The 14,162-nt window shown below is 34.6% G+C and overlaps 1 pseudogene across 1 annotated transcript; it reads right to left on the bottom strand.

Moving 5' to 3' along the window:
* Positions 1–4,955: 4,955 nt before the first annotated feature.
* LOC145043709 (uncharacterized) lies at positions 4,956–11,765 on the bottom strand (annotated as a pseudogene). Its single transcript, XR_013681130.1, has 8 exons — positions 11,536–11,765; positions 10,158–10,647; positions 8,827–9,925; positions 8,440–8,733; positions 6,087–8,333; positions 5,336–5,623; positions 5,162–5,238; positions 4,956–5,076 (listed from the first exon to the last, which is right to left on the bottom strand). The product of XR_013681130.1 is annotated as an uncharacterized LOC145043709 (transcript).
* Positions 11,766–14,162: the final 2,397 nt, after the last annotated feature.

Here is a 14,162-nt window from a genome sequence, read left to right on the forward strand (position 1 = left end):
AGGCAATTCTATCATGCAATTCCTAAAGATCCCTAGCCTATATACTAGCATGCATTTATATATATCATCAATACACAAAAAAATGTGGGTATCTTGGGGAATCACTTTCCTTGGCCTCAGCTGATTGTACACATCACATCCTTTATGTTGGTTCTTTTAGAGTTAAATTTTGAAAAACATTTTGCAGAGTCCTTAGTTTGAGTTTCTAATCACATAAGTGTTCATCCAATTCTTTCAAACTAGGGCTCTAATATTTTTAAAACCATATCAAAATCCATAAATCATACAAACCATAGTTTCCAAAAGTCAAAATCATCAATCAGAGTATCCTTAATCATAAGTCAAATAAATATCGAGGATGATGTGGACAATCACGCCATCGCCTTGCTCCTATCCTCAAATATACCTGAAACCATAAAATCAAACTGTAAGTCAAAGCTTACTGGGTTCCCCCAAAGTACCCCACACACAAAAGTACCCAGAATACTCTTTAAGCTCATAATGAACTAAAATGGGGTTAAGGTTTCAAGGGAGACATTTAGGGGAAATGGAGGCTAAGAATGGAAGGGATTTATGAAGGTTAAGGTCCTTAAATAGGGCTCAAAACCCCGAAATTAGGGTTTGGGCTTTGGTCGCGTACGGTATGCATACTAAGATCTATGCCCTCGTAGATCATTAAAGCCTCGTCATCACGTTTCCTTTTATGCGACGCGTAGAGGCTATCTACGCCTTGCGTAGATACACATCCAACACTTGCAAGAATCAGGCTACTAAACTCCTGGATAAGAGTCAAGGAATCTAATGGTACATAATAAAACTATAAATATCCCAAGATGATACAACATAAGTACACAAACAATAAGAGATAATAGGGAGATGCAAACCTAGTATTTGAGAATATACTTAAGATACTAACATCAAGTACCCTTAGTACTCAACAAGACTACCCAAACCAAAAAAGAGTTATGGTGTAGAGATTACCCAAAAACAATAAGAACATGTATCAATATATTCATAAACAAAGACCCTTATAAAAAATGCTAACATACTTTCTACTTTATCAAAACATGTGAACTCACTAACATTATGTTGACCTTTTAAACTCACATATAATCATAAATTTTATAAATAGAAGTGATATTTATATTATGCAAATGTTTTTACTATTCTATGATTGTTCAATGTCTATAATCCAACATCCTAACATCGTGCCGCCCGACGTTTCCACCACCAGTCGGGGGTGTGACAATATAGTTGCACAACATGGTTTTAACCTACTATGGGTCATTGAATCTCATACCAAGTACTGGTTTTTTGCTTCATCCTATGTAACAACTCATTCAATATGTCATGTTCCTTACCACAGGGGTTAATCTCACCCTCATCACCTAATGTGTTATGTAAGTTGTCCTCTTCATCTAGGACACATAGTTTACTCAACAAGTCATCATTTGATGTTCTTTTTATAACAACATATTCACTTGTAGAATCAACACTAACATTCATCAAGTTATCCAGTTTATCCTCATTATCCCGACCCATTATGCAAGAATCACAATTATCATCTTTATCCAGGTTATCACCAAACCATTCTTCTATTTCAACACCAGCATGGTCAACATATACAAAAATCTTTCCATCTGTTCCGTAAGCATCAAATATAAAAGTTGCATACTCAACATCATTAGCAATATGATGAATCCCTTCTACTAATGTTTTTTCTGGCTCACAGTAATAAAGCTTCTTGAACTCTTCTTGCATGTAACGTTGAATCCAAGTCACAAATTCGGAGTAGGTGAGAGCAGAAACATCATTATCATCTATGGTATATGTGAAACCATTAGCATAAGACAAGGTATTACGGACAAATACCCTATTATTGTAGTTGAGCTCCAGTATGCAATACATACCATAATGATTTGGAATCAATGTTTTTGTTTTGATGCTTCTATGGTACATGAAAAAACCCTAACTTTTTTTATGTGCTCGGATGTTTTGATTTGTGGTTCAACAAATAAATTAATAATTAGTAATATATCCATGTGATCTATGGAAACCGGCTAACCTATTTGGCTTAATTGACAGATCAAATAAAAGATAAGTGACCTATTGCACAAAAATAAATAAATAAATAAATAAATAAGGACTAAATCAGACCAGAAAGCAAACATTAATATTTAACAGGCTATGACGACATTTTCCATTTTAAGAAAACATATGAACCAAACATGTAATTTTGTCTATAAATACAAATATTTCTTCCACCCTATCAGTTCTCCCGCTTCCACTAGCAAACTTTGCCACCTGCCGACCTCCACTTCTTACATCGGCTACTGTCGTCTTGCATAGATTTAAAATTCCTTCAAAATCATCTATGTTTTAGAGAGAAATCGATTGAGGAAATTCACGATCTTTTCGGTGGTCCATATTCACATAAACATATGATTGCCAGACTGTTGACTACTTATTTGAAAAGACACTCTCACACATATACCAACAATATTCACATCAAAAGGCTCTTATCATGGAAAAGAAGTGCATGCACATACGATTGCATTCGAGTTCGAACCCATTGTTTTCATTACAAATTGTTTAATCTAGGTGCACATAAAGTGTTCAAATATGAAGTATGCCCATAAAGTGTTCAATAGAATGCCTCAAAGAGACTATGTTCTTGGAACGCTAGCTATGAGTTTTTTTTATTCTTTTATTTATTTTTTACTTTTTTTAGTATGTCGGAAGTTAGTTATTGAGTATTTATCAAGAGGTTTGATTTAATGCATTAATTTATGGGTACTTACATAATGAAAATTGGAAATCCCTTAAGTTTTTGTGTCTATATGAAGAAATGGTGTGGGGTGGGATGCGACAACATTTGTTGTAGTTTTGAAGGCATATTTGGATTTGGAGGATTATAGTTTAGAAATTTAAATTTATGACTTTTACCGACTTTAATCTTTCACTTCATTGTTCGGTCAACACTTATTAATTTAGTGTCTTTAGATAGCGTTTGGTACTGAGACTGGACAGAACAATGTTGGATTGGATTGGACGAAACTGAATTGAATTGGACTAGACTGATTATTTATTTGTGAAGTGTTTGGTAGAAGTGGGATGAGACTAAACATGATGTTAAAATAACTATATTTTCCCGGAAAGGTATATATGTTTAATTTGTAATATATATATATATATATATATATATATATATATATATATATATATATATATATATATATATATATATATATATATAATCAACGTCACAATTCATAAGCACACAATATTGATCCATTAATTATTAACGTATCTTCATAAAGATTTCAAGTACACGATTTGAGTTATAAAGTTAGAGAAAAACTAAATGAGAAATTGATGGAATCACAACACAGTTGATAAAAATTATATTTTCTATGTGGGTTGTTAGATATTGTAAAAAAAAAAGTAAATAGGTAATAGGTAAAGTTGAAGAAACTTAATTGCAATAATGGTGTTGACGGCAAAAAAAAAAGTTTGGAATCTATTGAGAATAAGAAATGTAAAATTGGTTGTTCAGCACAACAATGGAAATGGAAGGTAACTAGATGGGATTGCTATCCTCAATATAAAAAGTGAGATGAATGTATTTTTCGAACACCAAAAAAGAAAAAAAAAGAAAAAAAAAATGGTCGGTGAAGAGAAGATGAATGAAAGAAAAGTCTATTGGGAATTCATAATAATGCTTCGATTAAAAAAATGGAGATGACAAGTGTTGATGAAAGGGTAGGGATGAGAGAGGAGACAAAGGTTTTTTTTTTTTTTTTTTTTATGTAAAATATATTTAGTTCCACTATTTTCCATCATTTTGGATGTGACTAAAATCCAACAAAATAATCCCATTTAACTTAGTCAAAGTCTAATCTTGTCTCAGTCCCATCTATACCAAACGCTATCAAAAAAGTCTTATTCTGTTCTATCCAGTCCTATATACCAAACGCTACCTTAAAGAACTATCATAAATAATGTTGGATTACGGTTTATTTTTGTATCAAACACGCAATCCAAGCATTCATAACACCAAATCCATCAGGATCACAGATTCAATGATTTCTTGCAACCATAAATTAAACTAGGAAGAGATGAATCATTACCTCTCTTTGTAGGCAATTTCTCTGCTTTCTTCTTGGATGAATCGGAATCCCAGACCAGAGATCCTTTTTTGTAGCAACACCCTAGCACAATGATTAAGAAACAATGGAAACTCCTCTTTTTGAAAACTTATGATTTTGCATGAAATTCACTCACTAATGGTTCAATTATTTTGTTTTGATACTATTATAAGACGTAATTATTATCATATATAACCATTTTCATACACACATGAGATTATCTTTAACTAACAATCTTGTTGTTAATCGAGATACGCTTTGGCTTTATCTATGACTAGTCAAGCAATAAGCATAAATCATTATGCTCCAAGTCTAAAAAACAATGTTACAAACACAATCTACCATAGACAACTTATGTGTAGGTTTTTATGGTCTTGCATCAAATGACGAATGCAACAACAATTTATTATCAAAATTCTGCATAATAAAATAATTATTGATAATGGTAACCAACAGATTCGGTTCTTGTAGGAGAATGTTAATAATACACACGAGCCTTTGGTGGGAAAGTCTTCACCTTCTGAGAACTAGCCTAGTCTAGTCTAGTCGCACCTTCTCATTCTCCCAGTATCTAGCACATATTTTAAGATCAACACAACATCATTTATTTGTGTATTACAACATCCTATTTTTATGATGCCATAATAAATAAGATGTTATTTCTTGCGTTTAAGAGAGAAAAATATATATTTACCCGAGCATGTGTTTCATCCATTTCTCATCATCTCTTTTCTGCAAAAGCATCAAATCATGAGAGAATGTGAAGAAAATAAAGAAATTAAAAAAGAGATATGAATGTGAGCAAACCATAAAACCTTCACGAGCATGAGCTCCTCTACTTTCTTTCCTGGCTTCGGCTGAATCCATGGTGATGCATGCATTCATCAAAAGGTACTCCAACTCTATTGTCTCTAGCAAGTCAGAGTTCCTTAAATATGTCTTCACATAAATACATCTTTCCAAAGAGACTATAATCAAAAGTACTAAATCTTAAAAGTCCAAATCAGATTTACCATATCAAGCATCTATCTTTCAATTTGACATCATGATAACTCTCCCAACTCCCATGCTTTGTCAATCACATTGCAACCTGTAACACTCACATAGTCATTAGTCAGCCAATACGTGGTAACAACGAAAAATATATATGCATATAATATATCTATATATACACACACACAAAACACCTTCTTCTAATGTCTCCTGTGTGCGAAAGACAGCAGCATTATTCTACATGATTCACTGCATGTTCAATCGGATCTGAGAGGTATGAAGTGAACCATTTGAATTCCTGATTTTGTCTAACCACGCATCCTTTTCCAGGAACAATGGCATCGGGATTATCTTTTTTTTTTTTTTTTTTTGTTTACAGTTTGGTACCACGATTATTATAAGCATTATAATATATAACTCGTAGTCCCATCTCCCATGCAAGTGTGAGCATAGGTTGCTTAGCTATATACTCTACGATAACCCTGAAGACAAAATAAAAATGGGGTGAGATAATAAGTAGATTGCCTATCTAGAGACCAAATTAAGCTCAAATGAAGTTTCCAAGATTGGGAGTAGGACAAGCACTGATGCGAGACTCCTATACTTTTAAAGTTCTTGATGCTAAACTAGTGCACTACACCCAATAATTCGAACTTTAACATCAACAAAGGCCAAGGATTTTGCCTCAAGAGGCAACAGGATTTAGTGCAGAAATTCGTTCTAACATATTGAGGGAACAAATACTCTATCCGGTAAGATATATTGACAATAAGATGAAAGAAACAACATTTGTTCATACAGCACGTTAAATTGTATGAAGAATTGTTGTATATTTTCAAATATAAGTGTTTGATTTTTGGCTTCAAAATGAACTATTTCATATCAATTTCAAACTTCAATAGTTCAATTCAAAGTAAGATGATCAACAGGAATCAGCGTAAGTACCTGTTACAATAGTTCTTTGTGAATTTGTTTTTCCTGCTTCCGAGCTTCTCAAAATCATTCCATTTCTATGCAGCAGGAAGTTTCACATTCTGGGGGTTGTGTCTCGAATATAAAACCACATGACTGAACAAGCCCTCTCGACCCAATAATATATAGATCTTTCAACAAATGAATGCTCTGCGGAAGATGACTTATGCTTGTACCTTCTATATCTAGCTCTTTTAAACATTCTAAACTTCCAAGTCCCTCGGGCAATTTCTCAACCCGAATACAATAGCGGAGATGGATATGTTTTAGACATTTCATCTCACAGATGCTATTCGGGATATCTTGTAACATTTCACACTTCTGTAGGTATAGCTTCTCTAAACACTCTAATTGGCCGAGATCCTCAGGTAACTTCTCAAGCAATGGACAATGATAAAGTTCAAGAGACTTCAGATGTTTCAACATACAAATGCTATCTGGAAGATGTTTAATCATTGAAGAATACAACGTTAGGTCCTCTAAACATTCTATGCGGCCAAGATCATTGGGTAACTTCTCAAGAACGTAACAGGATATAAGTTTGAGAGATTTCAGATGTTTCAACATACAAATGCTATTTGGAAGATGCTTAATCTTTGTATATGACAAATCAAGCTTCTCTAAACATTCTATTCGGCCAAGATCCTCTGGTAACTTCTCAAGCGACAAAGAATGATTAAGTTTGAGAGATTTCAAATGTTTCAGCATACAAATACTATCCGGAAGATGCTTGATCTTTGTATATGACAAATCAAAACTCTCTAAACATTCTAATTGGCCAAGATCTTCGGGTAAGTTCTCAAGCAACACACAAAGATTAAGTTTGAGAGATTTCAGATGTTTCAACTTCCAAATGCTATCCGGAAGATGCTTAATCGTTGTCGACAACAAAAATAACTCCTCAAGACATTCCAACTGGTCAAGGTCCTTAAGCACATCTCGAATATTGCCTTCGAGTTTAAGCTTTCTTAAACGTTGCAACCCACAAATGCTTCCAGAAAACGTCTCAAGATTTGTGCAAGCACACTTACTTAGAGAAATAAGCTTCTCGAGATTTCTAGTCAGCGAAGGTCTATCTTCTTCATAAAAGCAACTAAACTGAAACTTGGGCAGACTATGGTTAGGGTGAAGTGGGCAGCTTTCTCGGGACTCCACAATCAGATGTAACTCAGCTAAAGGACCAACCTCATGTGATTCATCCACACCACATAAAGTATAATCCTTTATACTAAACAAAAAAGATCTAAACCCCAAATAACCACTTCCGTCTAGGTGGGCAAGCTTTTTTAGACATCCGATGGGAGTGTGAAGTTCTACTAAATTACAACATTCTTTAAGATCTAACGTCTCGAGATTTGGAGTCGGCCCCAGGTTAAGGGTCCTCAATTTTGAATGACTAATGTTGAGGTTTATGAGCTTTTGACATTCACCAACCACGTGAATTTCTTCCAAATAATTACAATTTTCAAGATCTAAATTCTCGAGATTTGGAGTTAGCCCAATGTCGATGGTTCTCAACTTTGAATGACTAATTTTGAGGTTTTTGAGCATTTGGCATTCATTAGCCATCTGAAGTTCTTCCAAATAATTACAATTGCCAAGATCTAAATTCTCACAATTTGGAGTCCGCCCAATGTCAAGGGTCCTCAACTTTGAATGACTAAGTTTGAGATTTTTGAGCTTTTGGCATTCATTAGCCTTGTGAAGTTCTTCCAAATAATTACAATTTTCAAGATCTAAATTCTCCAGATTCGGAGTCAACCCAATGTCAAGGGTCTTTAACCTTGAATGACTAATGTTGAGGTTTTTGAGCTTTTGGCATTCATCAGCCATGTGAAATTGTTCCAAATAATTACAACTTTTAAGATCTAAATCCTCGAGATTTGGAGTCAGCCCAATTTCAAGGGTCCTCAACTTTGAATTAGTGAGTTATAGGGATTTAAGATTTAGACATATACTGGCCATTTGAAATTCTACCAAATAACGACATGCATAAAGAATCAACGTCTTGAGATTCGGAGCCAGCCTAAGGTCAAGAGTCCTCAACCTTGAATGTGAGATGTCGACGGATATGAGCTTTAAACATCTAATGGGCATGTGAAGTTCTACCAAATTATTACATCCTTCAAGATTCAATGTCTCGAGATTTGGAGCAAGCCCAAGGTCAAGGGTACGCAACCTTGAATGACTCAGGTCAAGGAATCTCATCTTGTTAAAAACCTAACAGAAGCAAAAAAAAAAAAAAAAAGTTTAATATTGGTGTAATAACAAACCAATGCATGTAAAACATTATAATGAGTTGTGCAAAACAATCAATGATATTTACCTTTCTTCCTCCTCCTTCCCAAAGTTGTTTGATACTACTGTATGCCATCACAAGTGCAACAAGATTATTTGCTTGAAAAGTTTTGGGTAGAGACCTAAAAGGGTAACACTTCATACTCAGATATCGTAAAGCATCTGGAAAGTCTAGGCTCACTTTTTCAGATTTCAAATTATGGAAACGACCTTCGATTAACACCGAAAGAAATCTAAGTCCCTTCATCTTTCTCAAACCTTTTGTAACATTGTGCAACTTAAGTGCATAATTGGTGTGTATACATCTTGTTGCTTTAGTACCCTGTAATGCAAAACAAGTCACCATGAAACTTATGTTAGTAACAAGTGAAAATGTGTTAGTTTTCACCAACTTACAAACAAAATTTATATTTACCAAATCATTGGCCAATATCTCTTCAATTTCATCGCCAACCCACAATCGACTGTGTTTCTGAGGCTTATCCGGGTGTGAGCGACGAACAATATTCCTACCCATTTCTATAATATGGTCATGCATGTCCACAAACTCAAATTTAGAAATAGTTACGAGAGATTTTTGCTCAAGAACTCTTAAACCATTTCTAGCATGAAATCTACAACTTTCAAGCGCTCTGATTACTACGTCTTTGTGGAAACCTTTTAGCATGCATGCAATATCTAGGAATATTTCCTTGTAATCCTCCTCTAGACTGATATAGCTTAATTCCAACTTTTTCAGAGTTTCCATTAACGGAATCGTCTTTAATCTTTCTAGAGCATCAGTCCATTCAAGCTCAGTTTTACCACAAAGAAACGAACCCAAAACTCTAAGAGTTAACGGAAGACCAGCAGCATATTGTACAACTTGTATCGATAGCTCTTTGTACCCTTCAATTGGATTATCTCTCCCAAATGCATACCTACTGAAGAGGCAAATTGCTTCCTTGTCTGATAACAAACTGACATCATGAATGAACTTAACCCGGTGCGCTACAAGCACTTGCTCATCTCTTGTTGTAATGATAATTCTACTTCCAGGCTTAAACCAATTAGGCTCACCGGCTAACGCCTCAAGATGGTCTATATGATACACATCATCCAGAACAACAAGAACCTTCCTATCAGGCATCACCCTCTTCATCATGTGTTTCCCGTCATAAACACTACTTACTTTGATGTCTTTATCATTTAAGACATCCCGAAGGACTTGTTTTTGCAAAGACTTCAAACCGGACAAAGAAGCATTTGAAACTTCCCTGACATTCTCCACAAAGCTTTTACCTTCAAATTGAGAGGAAATTTGATCAAAAACAGCTCTGGCTAAAGTTGTCTTCCCACCACCTCCCATTCCCTTTATCCCAATCATGAGAACATCAAAACCGGTTCCTAAAGATGATACAACTTCTTTGACCCGAGACTTCATTCCTACCAACTTTTCATCAATGTTGAAACTAATGGAACGTAACTCTAGTGAAAGCTCTTCAACAATCTTTTGGATGAATTTAGCTTCATGCCTGTTCATTAAAAAATATTCAGTTAGTTACTCAAAATCCCACATGACTAGTTAATCACACTTATATAATCGTATCCCAAGGTTAAGCTTTCGTTAAGACTCAGATCTTGAGTTAAAATATGACAATCAAATATGCCATGTACGAGTCGTTTACATCCAGGACTCCAGGTTATCCCCTAGATCAGAAAAATTCAAAATACAAGAATACTGCAGACATATGATGAAAGAATTACCCATCAGAAGTCTTCTTCAACTCCCATCCAGCCAGATCCGATGCTTCTTTTAGAGCCTTTCTCCATTTCTCAGCAGCCTCTTCCATTTCATATTTGGCAAACGCTTCTCCAACTGCCCCACTTTGTTTTCTGACTTCGGAGGGTTCCACGTCATAGAAAACAGGGTAGGCAGTATGCTCGGTTGTTTTGTGACATTCCATTATCTTCACAAGTTCATCCAAGCACCAAGATGAAGCGGCATAGTTCTTTGAGAAAACAATGACATAGAATTTTGAATCTTCAATTGATCGGATGAGCTCATCACTGATCTTTTTTCCTTTTTTGATTGTTTTGTCGTCCTTGTAAGTGTGAATGCTTTTCAGCTGAAGAGCATGATACAGATGATCCACGAAGTTTGTACGGGTGTCTTCGCCTCTAAAACTCAAAAACACATCATACTTAAAGCTCTTGTGAATTGATGAACTTGAGGAAGACGCCATTGAAGGTGTACCTGAAGGATCCTTTAAAAAATTCAAATTCTATTTCCAATTATCAAAGTTTTCAACACAACTTGTTTATAAATCCATAATTTCAAATAAGTTCTAAGACCGAAAACAGAGTTGTTAACACAAATTGTCTAAATATCCATAATTTAAGTAAACTTCCATCAAATTATTTAACCGATAAAACATTCTCAATCTCAATACTAATATCCTCTACACAAGAACAACTCCTGTTGTTTGCCTATGGTTTGCAGGTCAAAAAGATCAACAACCAGTTAAAGTAGCACAAGAATGAATAATTTGTTTTTATAGCTTGATGACAACATGATGGAAGCAAAATTCTTCATTTAAGCAATTTTAAAGCCTTCAAATTTCTTCTAACGGACTACATTCAGTCAGCACATCAGACCAAAGTTGCTCTGATTGGATTAAGAAGAAAGTTCGACATCTAGAACAGGATAGTTGGCTTTGAGAACCTTTTATATTTGAAAATCAAACCCGATTCTTTTCAATTACAAAATCGGTAAATTGATAACAGAGCTGATATATAGATTGATCTACAAGTAAGTTCCACGACTGAAAATATTTGATCCAGAATATTAAAAAAAACTGAAATATTAGTTTTGAATTTGAAAAGTACGGAGACTGACGAATTTTCAAAATCACCTAGGCATACTTTATTGCTGCAAATTATGCCGCTTCAATGAAAAAAATGTAAACATATCTACATTAGGGCTCTTACTCATAAGATTTTCTTGAACTGGTCAACTTTATACATAAAAAACAATGGCTTTTTTTGTGCAAGATTAAAACTTTTTAATGTTTGAATATTCCTCTACACTCAGAAGGAAATCAAGCAAATTAAAGAAATTGAGATAAAGATTAAGCTATTGTACCGGTAGCAGGGGCTGTAAGTGGTAGTTGAGGAGTTGGTTAAGAAGAGAGGAGAATAGGAGATATTCACTGGGCCAAGATCCCACTCGAGCGAAAACTTCTACAGCCGGTTGACCAAAAAAGAGAGAAGAGAATCGTCGATTTAGATTGAGAGAGTAGAGACGAGAGAGAAGAGATGACCTCTGGCGTCTGGACGAAAGTCAGAGAGAGGATGGGTGTCTGAGTGACTGAGTGTATAATGAAAGTGAGAGATTACCAAGGAACAAAGTTTTTAGACTAAATGGGTGTTTCACAAAGTTAAAGGAGTTTTTTTTTTTTTTTTTTTTTTTTCGGTTTACCTGGATAAGTAAAAAAATAGTAAGGTAAAAAAACCATTTATAACCTCAGGTCAAAAAGTCATAAGTAACCTATCCATACTTATTAAAAACACTTTACTTCACCAAATAAATTATAACTTAAAAAATTATAAATCTTTTCAAATAAGCTTTGTCAAACACCCTCTAAATTACAGAAATGGTCATGTGAACATGAATCTATAGTTTGTTTGTGGTGGGCACGATTCTATAGTTTGAGTCCTATTTTTTTAATTTATTCAACATTGGTCCTTACTGTATGTTTTTATTACTCATTTCTTCCTTATCTGTTTGATTACTCATTTCATCCATATCTCTCTTACATTTTCATTGGATGTGTCGACCACCCTCATACCTCTCATACGAGGGGAATTCTAGTCATTTTCCTACTTTCCAAACCAATAACCACCGTTTCTCACTATCACAACCATCCAACTTGTATTTAGAGTAATTTAGGTAAACTCCATCTCACACCATCTTCATCCTCCACTTTTTTTTTTCTTGAAAACTACCCTAACATTAAATTATGGGAACCTTGTCCCACTTCCAATTTTCTTTCTTGCACAAACCCAAATCATATATGCTAATATAACAGAAGAAAAACATCACCCTAAACATTCAATTCCTTCCATTGTGCATATCTTACCTCAATTTATTTTCTCGATACCAAGTTATACATTGCAATGAAGTTTCTCAAGGTAACAAGTTACTCTAGGTTACTAGGTTATATGCTCAATATTAGTGTTCACTAAGTACCAAATTTCTCAAGTTAATTTACGTAAGTGATCAACTAGTAGGGCCACAATCCAAGCAGTTATGATGGAATTCTTTCATCTGGTTCATCTTTCATCTAGTTCATTGTCAACTTGAGCACTTAATGATGTATAGAAACTAAAATAACTTACTAGTGAGCATTAGGTTTGTTGTTGATCTCTTGGTTTCTGTCTGCTCTTTTGGGACTAAAATTAAGGTAATCATTTTTAAAATCCATGCAAATTTGTCATGTGTAACACTTGTTTTCCGGAATTGATCAGATAAAGACTTGAGGATTTCAAATATAAGGTTTTGGGCAAAAACCTGATGCCACGGAGTGGCCATGTCATTAAATGTTTGTGTTGCACCACGATGTGGTGGTTGTTGCAGCCCAAGCCTAAAATTTTAGGGTTTTTACCATATATGATGTGACATCCCCAAAATCTCGGCCAGAAAAGACCGATTTCATTTATGCTTTTAAAATAATTTCAAAGTAAATCTTTTTGATTTGAAAGAGTTACGGAATTTGCTCCCAAAAACAAAGTATAATAAAATAATATTTACCAAAGCATTTCATAAAGAAATGTATTTTCATTATAAAATCAAAACTCGGGATGTCATGTCCCGATACAGACCATAAAGCATAACGATAACATTACAAGTCATTCAACGAATACATACATATACAGACTTGTAAACAAAACAACTTGATGATTCATCCCTCTTATGCCCATGCGCCACTTCCTGTAATACAATTAAAACTGAGTGGGTCAGGCTTAGGAGCCTGGTGAGCATATAGGGTTTTCAACCCACAATAAATAATTAAATTTAATTTTCACCAACCAACAATAACCCGATTACTCATTCCCGTTATCTTCACTTTATGTCCCTAAACAACATCTATTACCAGTGACCTAATCTAGGATTTTCATCGGGACGGACATTACTGCTAAGGGGTTTCCTCAACAATAGATGTCCTAAAGGCAACCATGAGGGGGATAGAGTACACCGGTGAACACATCGTTCACAACACCTACAGGTTATGAACCTGCTAGCATTCCACTAGACTGTCTAGAAAGAGTCTGTGGTCGTCATCCATACTCCGCTAGATGACTAGGTCAACAACAACATCGAGGTCTCTCATCTGTTTATCACACATCAACTATCTACCAATGTTCTACCCAACATATTAGTAGATAAAAATACATATTTTTATACATAGTTTAAAATCTGTATAGCATTCTCATTCAATACATTTTCCAAACAACAGATGAGACACATACACATAACACGTATTTCATAGAGAACAAATCATGTCTATGAGATAGAAGAAAGTGAATATACATTCACACATATAACAACAAAATATACACATAACACGTATTTTATATAAAATACTTCATAATTATGCGTTAGAAGAAAGTAACTACACACTCACTTGATCAGAAGATGATCGGACAACACTACGACTTATAGAAGTAGTATTCTTCGGTAGATTTGGAAGATCTTCACAAAAATCAAGC

This window comes from Lactuca saligna, chromosome 4 (assembly GCF_052625555.1).
Source record: "Lactuca saligna cultivar CGN05327 chromosome 4, ASM5262555v1, whole genome shotgun sequence".
In the NCBI taxonomy this organism is placed as follows: Eukaryota; Viridiplantae; Streptophyta; class Magnoliopsida; order Asterales; family Asteraceae; genus Lactuca; species Lactuca saligna.